Here is a 16,747-nt window from a genome sequence, read left to right on the forward strand (position 1 = left end):
TTTCTATTTTCATATAATTTTCGAAAAAACACAAAAAAATTTACAAAACCATAAAAACCAAAAAAAGATTTTATGTTTCTTGTTTGAGTCTAGTGTCTAATCTTAAGTTTGGTGTCTTGCATGCCTTGTTTATTTGATCTTGGTTCTATTTTCAAGTCAATAGTACAGGGAACTGAAGATTCAGAACATGCAGCAGAGGAATTACACAGAAAAAGCTGGGCGTTCAAAACGCCCAGTGAAGAAGGACAGACTGGCGTTCAAACGCCAGCCAGGGTACCTGGTTGGGCATTTAACGCCCAAAAAGGTAGCATTTTGGGCGTTAAACGCCAGAATGAATACCATTCTGGGCGTTTAACGGCAGGATGGCACAAGGGGGAGGATTTTGTTTTCAAAATCAATTTTTTTCAAGTTTTCAAAGTTTTTCAAAATCAAATCTTTTTAAATTGTTTTCAAAATCATATCTTTTCAATCATATCTTTTTAAAATCATAACTTTTCAATCATAACTTTTTAATCAAATCTTTTTCAAAATAGTTTTCAAATCATATCTTTTTGATTTCTAATTTCAAAAATCTTTTTCAAAAATTACTTGATCTCTTTCTCACTCTTAATTTTCGAAAATTAATTTTTTTTAAAAATGTTTTCAAAATAATTCACTTGATTTTCGAAAATTTCTTCCTCTCTTCCCACATCCTTCTATTTATGGAGTATCACTCCTTCTCAATGCACAATTCGAACTCTATCTAATTAAGTTCGAATTCTTCTACCTCTTCTTTCTATTTTTCTGTTCCTCTGACACCTCAAGGAATCTCTATACTGTGACATAGAGGATTCCATATTTTCTTGTTCTCTTCTCTTTCATATGAGCAGGAACAAAGATAAAGGCATTCTTGTTGAAGCTGACCCTGAACCTGAAAGGACCTTGAAGCGAAAGCTAAGAGAAGCTAAGGCACAACTCTCTGTAGAGGACCTAACCGAATTCTTCAAAGAAGAAGAACACATGGCAGCCGAAAACAACAACAACAACAACAATGCAAGGAAGGTGCTGGGTGACTTTACTGCACCTACTCCCGACTTCTATGGGAGAAGCATCTCTATCCCTGCCATTGGAGCAAACAACTTTGAGCTTAAGCCTCAATTAGTTTCTCTAATGCAACAGAATTGCAAGTTCCATGGACTTCCATTGGAAGATCCTCATCAGTTCTTAGCTGAATTCTTGCAAATCTGTGACACTGTCAAGACTAATGGGGTAGACCCTGAGGTCTACAGACTTATGCTATTCCCTTTTGCTGTAAGAGACAGAGCTAGGACATGGTTGGACTCTCAACCTAAAGAAAGCCTGGACTCTTAGGAAAAGCTAGTCAATGCCTTCTTGGCAAAGTTCTTTCCACCTCAAAAATTGAGTAAGCTTAGAGTGGAAGTCCAAACCTTCAGACAGAAGGATGGAGAATCCCTCTATGAAGCTTGGGAAAGATACAAACAATTGATCAGAAAATGTCCTTCTGACATGCTTTCTGAATGGAGCATCATAGGTATTTTCTATGATGGTCTATCTGAACTATCCAAGATGTCTTTGGATAGCTCTGCTGGAGGATCTCTTCATCTGAAGAAGACGCCTACAGAGGCTCAAGAACTCATTGAAATGGTTGCAAATAACCAATTCATGTACACTTCTGAAAGGAATCCTGTGAACAATGGGACAAATCAGAAGAAAGGAGTTCTTGAGATTGATACTCTAAATGCCATATTGGCTCAGAATAAGATATTGACTCAACAAGTCAATTTGATTTCTCAAAGTCTGTCTAGAATGCAAAATGCACCAAGCAGTACTAAAGATGCTTCATCTGAAGAAGAAGCTTATGATCCTGAGAACCCTTCAATGGAAGAGGTGAATTACCTAGGAGAACCCTATGGAAACACCTATAATTCTTCGTGGAGAAATCACCCAAATTTCTCATGGAAGAATCAAGAGAAACCTCAACAAGGTTTCAACAACAACAATGGTGGAAGAAACAGGTTTAGCAATGGCAAGCCTTTTCCATCATCTTCTCAGCAACAGACAGAGAATGCTAAACAGAACCCCTCTGACTTAGCAACCATGGTCTCTGATCTAATCAAAACCACTCAAAGTTTCATGACTGAAACAAGGTCCTCCATTAGGAATTTGGAGGCACAAGTGGGACAGCTGAGCAAGAGAATTACTGAACTCCCTCCTAGTACTCTTCCAAGCAATACAGAAGAAAATCCAAAAGGAGAGTGCAAAGCCATAACCATGGCCGAACCTGGAGAGGAAAGAGAGGAAGTGGACGCCACTGAGGAAGGCCTCAATGGGCGTGCACTGACCTCCGATGAGTTCCCTAATGAGGAACCATGGGAATCCGAGGCTCAAAATGAGACCATAGAGATTCCATTGGACTTACTTCTGCCATTCATGAGCTCTGATGAGTATTCCTCCTCTAAAGAGGATGAGTATGTCTCTTAAGAGCAAGTTGCTAAATACCTTGGAGCAATCATGAAGCTGAATGACAAGATATTTGGAAATAAGACTTGGGAGGATGAACCTCCTTTGCTCACCAAAGAACTGGATGACTTGTCTAGGCAGAAATTACCTCAAAAGAGACAAGATCCTGGGAAGTTTTCAATACCTTGTACCATAGGCACCATGACCTTCAAGAAAGCTCTGTGTGACTTAGGGTCAAGTGTAAACCTCATGCCTCTCTCTGTAATGAAGAAGCTAGGGATCTTTGAGGTACAAGCTGCAAGAATCTCACTAGAGATGGCAGACAACTCAAGAAAACAAGCTTATGGACTTGTAGAGGATGTTTTGGTGAAGATTGAAAACCATTACATCTCTGCTGATTTCATAGTTCTAGAGACTGGGAAGTGCATGGATGAAACCATCATCCTTGGCAGACCCTTCCTAGCCACAGCAAAGGCTGTGATTGATGTTGATAGAGGTGAACTGATCATTCAAGTGAATGAAGAATCCTTTGTGTTTAAGGCTCAAGGATATCCCTCTGTCACCATGGAGAAGAAGCATGAAGAGCTTCTCTCAAATCAGAGTCAAACAGAGCCCCCACAGTCAAACTCTAAGTTTGGTGTTGGGAGGCCACAACCAAACTCTAAGTTTGGTGTTGAACCCCCACATTCAAACTCTAAGTTTGGTATTGGGAGGTCCCAACATTGCTCTGAGTATCTGTGAGGCTCCATGAGAGCCCTCTGTCAAGCTATTGACATTAAAGAAGCGCTTGTTGGGAGGCAACCCAATGTTATATTTTATATATTTTCTTTTGTTATTTTATGTTTTTTTTAGGTTGATGATCATAAGAAGACACAAAATCAATTGAAAAAGCAAAAACAGAATGAAAAACAGGAAGAAAAACAGCACACCCTGGAGGAAGAACCCACTGGCGTTTAAACGCCAGTGAGGCTAGCAGTTGGGCGTTTAACGCCCAGTCTGGCACCATTCTGGGCGTTTAACGCCAGAAAGGGGCACCAGACTGGCGTTAAACGCCAGAAAAGGGCAAGAACCTGGCGTTAAACGCCAGGAATGGGCACCAGCCCGGCGTTTAACGCCAGAAATGGCTCAAAACGTGATTTTGAATGCCATTTGGTGCAGGGATGACTTTTCCTTGACACCACAGGATCTGTGGACCCCACAGGATCCCCACCAACCCACCACTCTCTCTCTTCTTCTTCACCCATTCATCAATCACCTCAACTCCTCTTCCCCAAAAACCATTCACCTATCAAATCCCATCTTTCTCTTCACCACTCACATCCATCCTTCATAAAACCCCACCTACCCTACCATTCAAATTCAAACCACTTTCCCTCCCAAACCCACCCATAATGGCCGAACCCTACCCCTCCCCTTTCCTATATATACCCTTCTTCACCCCTTCACTTTCACACAACCTAAACACCACTTCTCTCCCTCTTTGGCCGAACACTAAGCCACTCCCTTCTTCCTCATTTCTTCTTCTTCTACTATCTTCTTTCTTCTTTTGCTCGAGGACGAGCAAACCTTTTAAGTTTGGTGTGGTAAAAGTGTTGCTTTTTCGTTTTTCCATAACCATTTATGGCATCTAAGGCCGGAGAAACCTCTAGAAAGAGGAAAGGGAAGGCAAAAGCTTCCACCTCCGAGTCATGGGAGATGGATAGATTCATCTCAAGGGTGCATCAAGACCACTTCTATGAAGTTGTGGCCTTGAAGAAGGTGATCCCCGAGGTCCCTTTTTCACTCAAAAAGGGTGAATATCCGGAGATCCGACATGAGATCCGAAGAAGAGGTTGGGAAGTCCTTACCAACCCCATTCAACAAGTCAGAATCTTGATGGTTCAAGAGTTCTATGCCAATGCATGGATCACCAAGAACCATGATCAAAGTGTGAACCCGGATCCAAGGAATTATCTTACTATGGTTCGGGGGAAATACTTGGATTTTAGTCCGGAAAATGTAAGGTTGGCATTCAACTTGCCCATGATGCAAGGAGATGAACATCCTTACACTAGAAGGGTCAACTTTGATCAAAGGTTGGACCAAGTCCTCACTGACATATGTGAAGAGGGCGCACAATGGAAGAGAGATTCAAGAGGGAAGCCGGTTCAATTGAGAAGGCATGACCTCAAACCCGTGGCTAGAGGATGGTTGGAGTTTATCCAACGCTCAATCATTCCCACTAGCAACCGGTCCGAAGTTACTATAGACCGGGCCATCATGATTCATAGCATCATGATTGGAGAAGAAGTGGAAGTTCATGAGGTTATAGCCCAAGAACTCTATAAGGTGGCGGATAAGTCCTCTACCTTAGCAAGGTTAGCCTTTCCTCACCTCATTTGTCACCTCTGTTATTCAGTTGGAGTTGACATAGAGGGAGACATCCCCATTGATGAGGACAAGCCCATCACTAAGAAAAGGATGGAGCAAACAAGAGACCCCTCTCATCATGAGATCCCTGAGATACCTCAAGGGATGCACTTTCCTCCACAAGACTATTGGGAGCAACTAAACACCTCCCTAGGAGAATTGAGTTCCAACATGGGACAACTAAGGGTGGAGCACCAAGAACATTCCATCCTCCTCCATGAAATTAGAGAAGATCAAAGAATCATGAGAGAGGAGCAACAAAGACAAGGAAGAGACATTGAGGAGCTTAAGCACTCCATAAGACCTTCAAGAGGAAGAACAAGCCGCCATCACTAAGGTGGACCCGTTCTTCAATCTCCTTGTTCTTTATTTTCTTGTTTTTCGAAATTTACATGCTTATGTTTATCCATGTTTGTGTCTTATGATCATTAGTGTCTATGCCTTAAAGTTATGAGTGTCCTATGAATCCATCACCTTTCTTAAACAAATGTTCTTAATTGAAAAGGAATAGAATTGCATGAATTTTGAATTTTATAACAGTTTAATTATTTTGATGTGGTGGCAACACTTTTGTTCCCTGAATGTATGCTTGAACAGTGCATATGTCTTTTGAATTTGTGGTTCATGAATGTTGGCTCTTGAAAGAATGATGAAAAAGGAGACATGTTACTGAGGATCTAAAAAATCATAAAAATGATTCTTGAAGCAAGAAAAAGCAGTGAATACAAAAAAAAAAAAAGAAAACGAAAGAAAAAGAGAAAAAGAAAAGAAAAAGAAAGAAATAAAGTTGTGATCCAAGGCAATAAGAGTGTGCTTAAGAACCCTGGACACCTCTAATTGGGGACTTTAGCAAAGCTGAGTCACAATCTGAAAAGGTTCACCCAATTCTGTGTCTGTGGCATGTATGTATCCGGTGGTAATACTGGAAGACAGAGTGCTTTGGGCCACAGCCAAGACTCAATAAGTAGCTGTGTTCAAGAATCATCATACTTAACTAGGAGATTCAATAACACTATCTGGATTCTGAGTTCCTAAAGAAGCCAATCATTCTGAATTTCAAAGGATAGAGTGAGATGCCAAAACTGTTCAGAGACAAAAAGCTAAAAGCCCCGCTCATCTAATTAATACTGATCTTCATAGATGTTTTTGGAGTTCATTGCATATTCTCTTCTTTTTATCTTATTTGATTTTCAGTTGCTTGGGGACAAGCAACAATTTAAGTTTGGTGTTGTGATGAGCGGATAATTTGTACGCTTTTTGGCATTGTTTTTAGTATGTTCTTAGTATGATCTAGTTAGTTTTTAGTATATTTTTATTAGTTTTTAGTTAAAATTCACTTTTCTGGACTTTACTATGAGTTTGTGTGTTTTTCTGTGATTTCAGGTATTTTCTGGCTGAAATTGAGGGATCTGAGCAAAAATCTGATTCAGAGACAGAAAAGGACTGCAGATGCTGTTGGATTCTGACCTCCCTGCACTCGAAGTGGATTTTCTGGAGCTACAGAAGCCCAATTGGCGCGCTCTTAACGGCGTTGGAAATTAGACATCCTGGGCTTTCCAGCAATATATGATAGTCCATACTTTGCCCAAGATTTGATGGCCCAAACCGGCGTTCAAAGTCACCCTCAGGAATTCCAGCGTTAAACGCCGGAACTGGCACAAGAATGGGAGTTAAACGCCCAAACTGGCACCAAAGCTGGCGTTTAACTCCAAGAAGAGTCTCTACACGAAAATGCTTCATTGCTCAGCCCAAGCACACACCAAGTGGGCCTGGAAGTGGATTTTTATGTCATTTACTCATCTCTGTACACCCTAGGCTACTAGTTTTCTATAAGTAGGACCTTTTACTATTGTATCTAGAAATCGGGGGTAGCTATCTTTGAGTTTCATGCTATCTTAGATCATTTGGGAGGCTGGCCATTCGGCCATGCCTAGACCTTGTTCTTATGTATTTTCAACGGTGGAGTTTCTACACACCATAGATTAAGGTGTGGAGCTCTGCTGTACCTCGAGTATTAATGCAATTACTATTGTTCTTCTATTCAATTCCGCTTGTTCTTTGTCCAAGATATCACTTGTTCTTCAACTTGATGAATGTGATGATCCGTGACACTCATCATCATTCTCACTTAAGAACAAAGTGACTGACAACCACTCTGTTCTACAAGCAACAAGGCTCTAGTGAATATCTCTTGGATTCCTGATACACGATGCATGGTTGATCGCCTGACAACCGAGTGCTCGCCTGAAAAATGAGCCAGCCATTCCGTGAGATCAGAGTCTTCGTGGTATAGGCGAGAACTGATGGCGGCATTCAAGAGAATCCGGAAGGTCTAACTTTGTCTGTGGTATTCTGAGTAGGATTCAATGATTGAATGACTGTGACGTGCTTCAAACTCCTAGCAGGCGGGGCGTTAGTGACAGACGCAAAAGAATCACTGGATTCTATTCCGGCCTGACCGAGAACCGACAGCTGATTAGCCATATGCTGTGACAGAGCATAGGAACATTTTCACTGAGAGGATGGGAGGTAGCCACTGACAACGGTGAAACCCTTGCATAAGCTTGCCATGGAAAGGAGTAAGAAGGATTGGATGAAGACAGTAGGAAAGCAGAGAGACGGAAGGGAAGGCATCTTCATACGCTTATCTGAAGTTCTCACCAATGATATACATAAGTATCTCTATCTTTATCTTTATGTTTTATTCATCATCTATACCCATTTGAGTCTGCCTGACTGAGATTTACAAGGTGACCATAGCTTGCTTCATACCAACAATCTCCGTGGGATCGACCCTTACTCGCGTAAGGTTTATTACTTGGACGACCCAGTGCACTTGCTGGTTAGTTGTGCGAAGTTGTGTTTATGCCATGGTATTGAACACCAAGTTTTTGGATTCATTACCGGGGATTATTTGAGCTGTGAAAAGTATTGATCAAAATTTCGTGCACCAATCACCACTTGCCTAATGGTTTTCTGTGAGGGGCTTTTGGATCAGAGACAGGGAGACGTTTGAGGCGTCCACTCTAACTCTGGTACCTTAAAGTGTCACCACTCTAACTCTGGTACCTTAAAGTGTCTCCCTCACTTTTACTAGCATGCTCAGAGGAAATAGGCATGTCATAAAGTTAGGTTAGCCTGGGTGCCAGCTTAAGGGCTTTTGGACAGGCCAGGCCCAGGGACGTTTTATGTATATATGTGTATATATTATATGAGTCACTAACTGAAGGATGCTGTATTATAGTTCCTTACTGGTATAACTGAGCCACTTCTGTATTATGATGTATATTATGGTGTGATGTTCTATGTATTGCCTTCTACTATTCTCTGAATGTGTGTACTCATGTTTCCTTGTTATACTATATGTATGCAACTCTAAACTACTATTGTTTTTAAAAAAAATTATTACTCGAAAACTCGCGAGGTGTTAGCATCGAACAGGCTTATATTTATTAAATATTACTTAAGTTGTGGAAACAAGTTGGTAACGTTCAACTTTTAGTATGATCATGACATGCTGGAAGTTGGGCCGTTACACGTACGCACAGTGCCCTATTTTTCAAAAAAATTTTCTTCAAATTCTAAGGTACTCTACCTTAGCCCAATCAAAGTTCAACCCCATAACATTCAAAAACTCAAACATTCATGATCCATATACAAAATTAACCTATGTATTCAAAAATTAAACTAATCCTAAGCTAACTAAGACAAGCAAACATGCAATAAACCAAAATTATAAACAAGAAAAGGGTAAGAACAATGTTACCATGGTGGGGTGTCTCCCACCTAGCACTTTGTTTTATTGTCCTTAAGTTGGACTTATAGAGAGCTCTCATAAAGGAAATTTGTGTTGCTATTGGAGCTTCCAACAATGCTTGAATTTCCAAAATTTTCAATTGATTACACTAAGCTCTGATGGAGTTTCCAACAAGATATGAGCTCCCAAATTTAACCTTCTATACAAACAAAATAAAGAAAACCAACAAAAAGTAAGATAATCACATATTAATATATTCATAATAGCAAAAAATAAGCAAGCAACATATGTACAATCAACCAAAAATAAGCTATTCACAATATTCACATATGCACAACAGCCGACAATAAGCACACGTTGCAACGCCCCGGCAACGGCGCCAAAAATTTGATAATGAGAGAATTATGCCAATTGGGAATTCACAAATTCAATTCCGTTGCAAGCATAGTCCGAACCGGTAATGGATCCTCTCAATCAAATTTTAATATTTCTAATACAAATTAACCGAGAGTAATTAAACCTCGGGTCATCTTCCATAAGGGTTACAATAAAATGTTCAATCATTTGCTATGGGGGATTTGGGGTTTTGATTATAAAAGGCAAGAAATTAAAATGGCAATATATTAAACAAGCATGCAAGTAATTAAATGGAAAGTAATTAAAAGCAATGAAAATGGAAATTAAATGGCAAAAAGGGCTCTTGATAGGAATTTGGGAACTAAGGATTCCTATCCAAGTTGTGGACCACAAACATGGTAATTGTGTAGAATTAATCCCAATTTGTCAATCCTAGCATCGAGAATTAGTCAAAAGGTCATAATTGATCTCAATCCACAAGTCCTAGCGAACACTACTAAGGGAAGGCTTAGAGTTAGCAGAAACCAAATCAACTAACAATCCTAACACAATGTAGAATGGACATCCACAATTCAAGTTCACCCAATTTCCCAACCAAGAGTGTGAAAAACTAGGAAAAAATCTAACCAAGCATTTTATCAAACACTTGGAAGGCATAAAAAGAAAGCATGGTAAAATAACAAGGAAGTTGTGCATGGGCACACTTAACTTGCTGATTTCTGTACTTGTGCGTACGCACAAGGCTATGCGTGGGCACAGGTGCTTATTTTGATCCTTGTGCGTTGGCACAGAAGGTGTGTATGGGCACACTCTAAAATGCTTCTCTTAAACTCTTGTCATGCCATTTCTACCTATTACACATGAAATCACTCATCAAACATATCAAGGCATTGAATGGAATGAAAGTGGCATAAAATTGATTAAATTAAGCACAAAATAGCATATTTTCACAATTGGACATAATTTAGAGAGAAAACACAAAAGCATGTTATTTAGGTGAATAAATGTGGGTTTATATGATGAAATCCACTAAAATCAATCCAAAATTTATAATCAAATATGGATTCATCAGTGAGAACCTCTAGGAAGAAGTGGGCAAGGAAGCTTGATGATGCTCTCTAGGCGTACATGACAGCTTTCAGGACCCCTATTGGAATGTCTCCTTATCAGCAAGTCTATGGTGAAGCATGTCATCTACAATGGAGATGGAGCACAGAGCTTACTAGGCAACAATGTTTTTAAACTTTGATACCAAGGCTGCAAGAGAGAAGAGTTTGCTCCAACTGAATGAACTGGACGAATTCCGGCATGCTGCATTTGAGAATGCAAAAATCTACAAGGAAAGAACAAAGAAATGGCATGATAGAAAGATAGCTTTCAGAGTTTTCGAGCCCGACTAGAAAGTTTTGCTATTTAATTCTAGGCTCAAGCTCTTTCCTGGAAAGCTCAAGTCAAGATGGTCAGGATCCTTTGTGGTCACTGGAGTGTCCCCCGATGGTCATGTAGAACTTCAAGACCGGAATTCGTACAGCAAATTTATTGTCAATGGCCATAGGGTAAAACACTACCTAGGGGATGAGTGATGGCGTGAAAATAGATTTTCACCCAATCAAACCGGCAAGTACACCGGGTCACATCAAGTAATAATAACTCACAAGAGTGAGGTCGATTCCACAGTGATTGATGGATCAAGCAAATTTAGTTAGGTGATGAATTTAGTTAAGCTAGTATTGATGAATTGGATTTACAGAATGTAGATTGCAAGAATTCTAAATGCAGAATGTAAATTGTAACAAATGTAAAGGGATTGGGTGCAGGAAAATTAAAGGAAACAGAAATAACAGAGAACAAGATTCATTAGGGATTGGAGATATCACAATCCACAATGACTCAAATGGGTCTCAACTTCTTTCTCAATCATATGAGAAGATCTATGGCGGATTTAAATTGATTGGATTCCAATTCCTTGTCAATCGAATCTGTCTAATCACAATCAGTCTTGCCAATTCTATGATCTAATTGTCATGAGAAGAGGTTAAGTGCATGTCTCTCATCCATAAGCCACACTAATTCTCAAGACCTCAATTCCTCCCGAATAGTGTTGGTCAAGAGAATTGTGAAGGATAGAGCCTCAGTTCTAATGCCCATGATTCCCCTTCCGAGGCTCACACAAGCATGCACAGATTCAAACCCCCTTCCGGAGTAAATGAATCATCAATCAAAACAGAGGGTATCCAATAGCTACACAAATTACTTGAGAAGAAGAAGAAGTTCACTTAATCATGTGAATTAAAATGGAGCTCCTCCCCCTAATGAAGCGGTGTCAATGGATCATCGCTCAAAGAACAGATGCAGAAAATGTAAATTGTAGGAAATTAAATCAAGCTTAATGAGAACAGAAATGTAAAATTGGCAGAAGAGAAAGTTGTAGAAGAGAATTGTAGGCATTGAAATTGCATAAAACTGAATTGAATTCAATATTGAAATGTAAAAAAATTGCAGAAATGTAAGAGTGTTTGCAAGAGCCTTCTACTCTACTCCTACTCCTACTCCTACTGCTACCTACTACTAACGTAGCCTACTGTTTCCTCCTAACTAACCTCCCTCAATGAAATGAAATTGGTGCTTTTATATAGGCTTTCCTAAATGACAAATGAAATTGAAATTGAAAACAAATTACAATTAAATGAAAGTCCTATTCTAGAAGCTCCTTGTCCCTTTGCTTGAGTGATCTGAGTGGGCTTTGCTTGCTGTAACTCAAATGGGCTCAGAATAAAATTAATTGAGAAGAAATGTACTTCCAGGAGAGCGAAGCATTCATTTGGAGAACAGAGCATTTGGGCACCCACGTGTATGCGTGCTATACGCTTGCGCGTCCCTGGTGTTTTGGCTCATCGACACGTACGCGTTTCCCACGCGTACGCATCCCTTGCAGTGTTCACTAAACGAACGTAGTGTTCATGCAACGAATGCTACTCACGCGTACATGTCCCCTACGCGTATGCGTGGCTCTTCATAGATGCTCCCTCGACGTGTGCACGTCATGTACGCGTGCACGTCGATTCCAAATCTTCAATCCCAAATTCGAAACTTGCTCGAAGGCGCTCACTTAGATAACATAGCGTTCTTGCTAAATGAATGCTAATCCCCCACCCATGCGGACGCGTCATATATGCGTACGCGTGTTTTTTCGCAATCACCTTTCCACATGTACACGTCACATACGCGTACGCGTCTCTAACTTTTCTCTGTGTCTTCCTTTTCTTTGCTTCTCTTCATCTATGATCAATCAAACACATACATCAATGCCTTGCCAAATCATAAGATATTGCATCATTCATAATATCAACTAAATCTTGCAAAAAATCTCATGATAAACCATAAAATTAACAATGTTTGATTGAATCAAGACAAGCAAGAAATTCTTATTCAAACACTTACTTATTTCCTAAGAAATGTATGAAAACTATGTAAAAATGAAGGAAAAAGGCTTGTGAAACTAGCCTAAGATGACTTGTCATCACAACACCAAACTTAAATCTTGCTTGTCTCCAAGCAAGCAAAGAATCATGCAATATAGTTTGATAATCCATGGTGGGAAGAATAGCAACTTAATGTTCATGGTTGGCTAGTTTTCTATACATGCATCAATCACAAAAGAAATTCAAATGATTTATGTTTCTATCTAGCTTATTTTATGAAATATTTTCTTTATATTTCTTCCTTGAAGCAAGCTTTCATTCTCTTCTTAGCTTCTCCTTTTGGGTGCTTTGCACCATGAGTTGAAAACAAAGCTACGACTCTAAAAGCTTTGTTTTCAAGTATTACCACTTGATACATAAGCACCACAAGCATTTAATTAGAGGACTTCTTTAAGCTCATTTCTTTCTTTTCTTTACTCTCTAATTATTGATGCTCAGAGCCTTGAGCTTTGGGGGAGTGCTTTTGCATTTGAGGCTAGCCTTGACTTCTAAGTGTTTTGTTTTCAAGCTTTTTGCCTGATACATAAACACCACAAGTACTTAACAATTGTCATTGGTATTCAGAGCCTTCAGCTTTCTCATTTTTTCCCATTTCTTTTTCTTGCCTTATTTGCATTTACTTCTTCAAGGTTTTCATGATTTCAAAAATTTCATACAATGTCCTAGATGAAAACCTTAATCAAATAAATTCAAATGCAATTGAACAATAACAATTAATCATGCTAGCCTTCCAATACTTATATGCCCATGCTAAGTTCTTCTTTAATGACCTTGTTTGTTTATGATCACGATTCCTTAATTACTTTGACTTACACAATTCAATATGGTAGTCATGATGTCACAGCAACATGTTACACTCCAAAATTCAGGCTATGCTCTATTCACAAAGAGCAACCATACATGCATAGAAAGGAATAAAGAACAATTATGCAATTTAAAGTGTTGGAAACAAGAAAGAAGAAAAAGAAATGCTACCACTTTGTAGTTCATCTTCATTGTTGTTGTCCTTTTTCTCTTATCCTTCCCCTTCCCATACCAAACATAGAATGGTTGCTTTTCCTCAAGCAACAGTTAAAACAATGGTGATGGGGTCTATGATGGATCATGAGTGTCTTACACAAAGAAATGTGAGTAATACATGTGGTTAAGCAAGCAAAATTAGAGATACAATAAAGGCACATGAGACAGAGACCATGTGATTCAAAAAATAAGTGGGGTGTGCATGATACATTGCATAGAATATAAGTGGCACACCAAACTTAGTGTGACACTTTCACTTGGAATTAATGTAAGTATCCAATAAAGATTGGAAACAAATTTTGTTGTATAGAAATACCAAACTTAGAATGTAACCACATGTCAATTTATTTGAAATAAAACAAAGCAAAGGAAACTGTTATATGTTAATAACACAATCACCAAGAGAAACAAATGTCATGAGTAAAGGTTTCATGGTGAAGTATTAACACAGATAGTTGAGGACAATAAAAGAAAGTATTAAAAACAAAGAAATAACTGAAGCAACGATAAAGAAAAGCAGAACAGAGAACTTCAAAGCAAAGGCATTATAATTATACAAACAAGTGATGTTGCTGGGTACATTACATAGAAGGTTGAGTGGCACACCAAACTTAGAAATTTAGTGTGACACTTTCATTTTACAATGATGCAAGCATCCAGAAAGATTAGAACAGATTGTTGCAGGGCAACACCAAACTTAGAATGCAATCATATGCCAAATTATGGAGGAGGTTTATTGTTCTTCCCAAGATTTCTTCATCTCCTCTTCATATCTTTGAATGACAGATTCAAGTATTGAGAGTTTTTGGTTTAGGAAGGTTTGTAGGGGCTGTGAGTTTTCATGTTCCCTTGTTATCTCAAGTGGCTTCTATGGATATGAAATCATTGGCTCGTATACCTCCACCACCTCATTCTTCATTAAAATTTCACTTGATATAGGGGGCCTCTTCATCTTGTTGTTCCACTTCCTCCTTTACACCCACAAATTGGTTTTCATCTTCATTGCTTAGCAGTTCTAAGTTTCTCCTCATTTGCTCTAAGTGTTCATCCATCTTCTTGGAGAGGATTTCTTGTCTTTCCAAGGATTCTCTCATTCTTTCTTAAGATTCTATGGCACTTTGGAGGCATTATTCTGCTTGTAGCAAGAGAGGAGAAGATTGGGATAGATTACATGGATTTGTATGTGGTGTGGTGAAGTTGTTTTGAGTGGTATGAAATGAGTCTTGTGAGTTATGAAATGAATTTTGTGGTTGGTGAAATGAGTTGTATGGATCTTGGAGGGAATTTTGTGGTATGGCAAAATCAAGTGATGAGGAATTTTCAAGTGAGAAACTGAGAGGTGAGGTTGGACAATTTTGCATAAATGAATTGAAGGCACGCTCAAGTGATGATGTCTCTTGATCAATGGAGTATGAAATATTGAGTGCTCTCTGATTTTGCTCCTCCCACCCACAACTTGAGTAATTGTGGGATTCATCAAAGTATGGATCATTCTGTGGTTTTGGGGAGCAACTTTCCATGAATTTATTGAAAGAACTCTCAGTTGATGATGTCTCTTGATGAGCAAAACATGGATCATTAAAATCTCCTTAGTTTTAACCTTCCTAGTCACAATATGAGTAGTTGTTAGATTCATCAAAATAAGAATCATTTTGTGTCTCGGGGAGGTGTTCATACTCTATCATTTCTTGTTGATATTCCCATCCACCATTAGCATAATGACATGAATCATTTTGTGGTGTTGGGCAATATCTCATGAAATTGTCTTGCTCATCTTGTGGCTCTGAAGCATATCCCCATTGATTTGATTGCTCAGAATATGTGATTTCTTGGTGATATTCCCAGCCACCATTAGAATAGTCATTTGGTGATGGTGGGCAATATCCCATGAAATTTATTTGATCAAAAGATGAGGTGAACTCCCTTTGAATTTTGTAAAACACAATCACTAATGAGGAGAGTTTCTTAGTGAGGTAAAAACACAAACACCTATATATCAGCAGATAACAAAAAGTTTATAGAACTTAAAGAACAAAAACAAAGAAAATGCTTAATCTAGACTAATCACCCACTTAATCATCGTTTATCTAAATCAATCCCCGACAACGGCGCCAAAAACTTGATGGCGTGAAAATAGATTTCCACCCAATCTAAATGGCAAGTGCACTGGGTCGCATCAAGTAATAATAACTCACAAGAGTGAGGTCGATCCCACAGGGATTGATGGATCAAGCAACTTTAGTTGGGTTGTGAATTTAGTTAAGCTAGTATTCATAAATTGGATTTACAGAATGTAGATTGCAAGAATTCTAAATGCAGAATGTAAATTGTAACAAATGTAAAGGGATTGGGTGCTAGGAAATTAAAGGAAACAGAAATAACAGAGAACAAGATTCACTAGGGATTAGAGATATCATAATCCACAATGACTCAAATGGGTCTCAACTCCTTTCTTAATCATATGAGTATATCTATGGCGGATTGAAATTGATTGGATCCCAATTCCTTGGCAATCCAATCTCTCTAATCATAATCAATCTTGCCAATTCTTTGATCTAATTGTCATGAGAAGAGGTTAAGTGCATGTCTCTTATCCATAAGCCACACTAATTCTCAAGATCTCAATTCCTCCCGAATAGTGTTGGTCAAGAGAATTGTGAAGGATAAAGCTTCAGTTCTAATGCCTATGATTCCCCTTCCGAGGCTCACACAAGCATTCACAAATTCAAATCCCCTACCGGAGTGAATGAATCATCAATCAAAATAGAAGGTATCCAATAGCTACACAAATGAATTGAGAAGAAGAAGAAGTTCACTCAATCATGTGAATTAAAATGGAGCTCCTCCCCCCAATAAAGTGGGGTCAATGGATCATCGCTCAAATAACAGATGCAGAAAATATAAATTGCTGGAAATTAAATCAAGCTCAATGAGAACAGAAATGTAAAATTGGCAGAAGAAAAGTTACAGAAGAGAATTGTAGGCATTGAAATTGCATAAAACTAAATTGAATTCAATACTGAAATGTAAAAAAAGTGCATAAATGTAAAAGTGTTTACAAGAGCCTTCTACTCTACTCCTACTCCTACTCCTACTACTGCCTACTACTAACGCAGGCTACTATTTCCTCCTAACTAACCTCCCTCAATGAAATGAAACTGATGCCTTTATATCGGCTTTCCTAAATGACAAATGAAATTGAAATTGAAAACAAATTACAATTAAATGAAAGTCCTACTCTAGATGCTCCTTGTGCCTGAGT

At 38.8% G+C, this 16,747-nt stretch overlaps 1 non-coding gene across 1 annotated transcript; it reads right to left on the reverse strand.

The window, feature by feature from the left end:
* Positions 1-1,404: 1,404 nt before the first annotated feature.
* On the reverse strand, positions 1,405-1,512 carry LOC130959570 (small nucleolar RNA R71). The gene has a single exon (XR_009078642.1). It is a non-coding gene; the product is annotated as a small nucleolar RNA R71 (small nucleolar RNA).
* Positions 1,513-16,747: the final 15,235 nt, after the last annotated feature.

Source organism: Arachis stenosperma, chromosome 10 (genome assembly GCF_014773155.1).
Source record: "Arachis stenosperma cultivar V10309 chromosome 10, arast.V10309.gnm1.PFL2, whole genome shotgun sequence".
NCBI classification, from domain to species: Eukaryota; Viridiplantae; Streptophyta; class Magnoliopsida; order Fabales; family Fabaceae; genus Arachis; species Arachis stenosperma.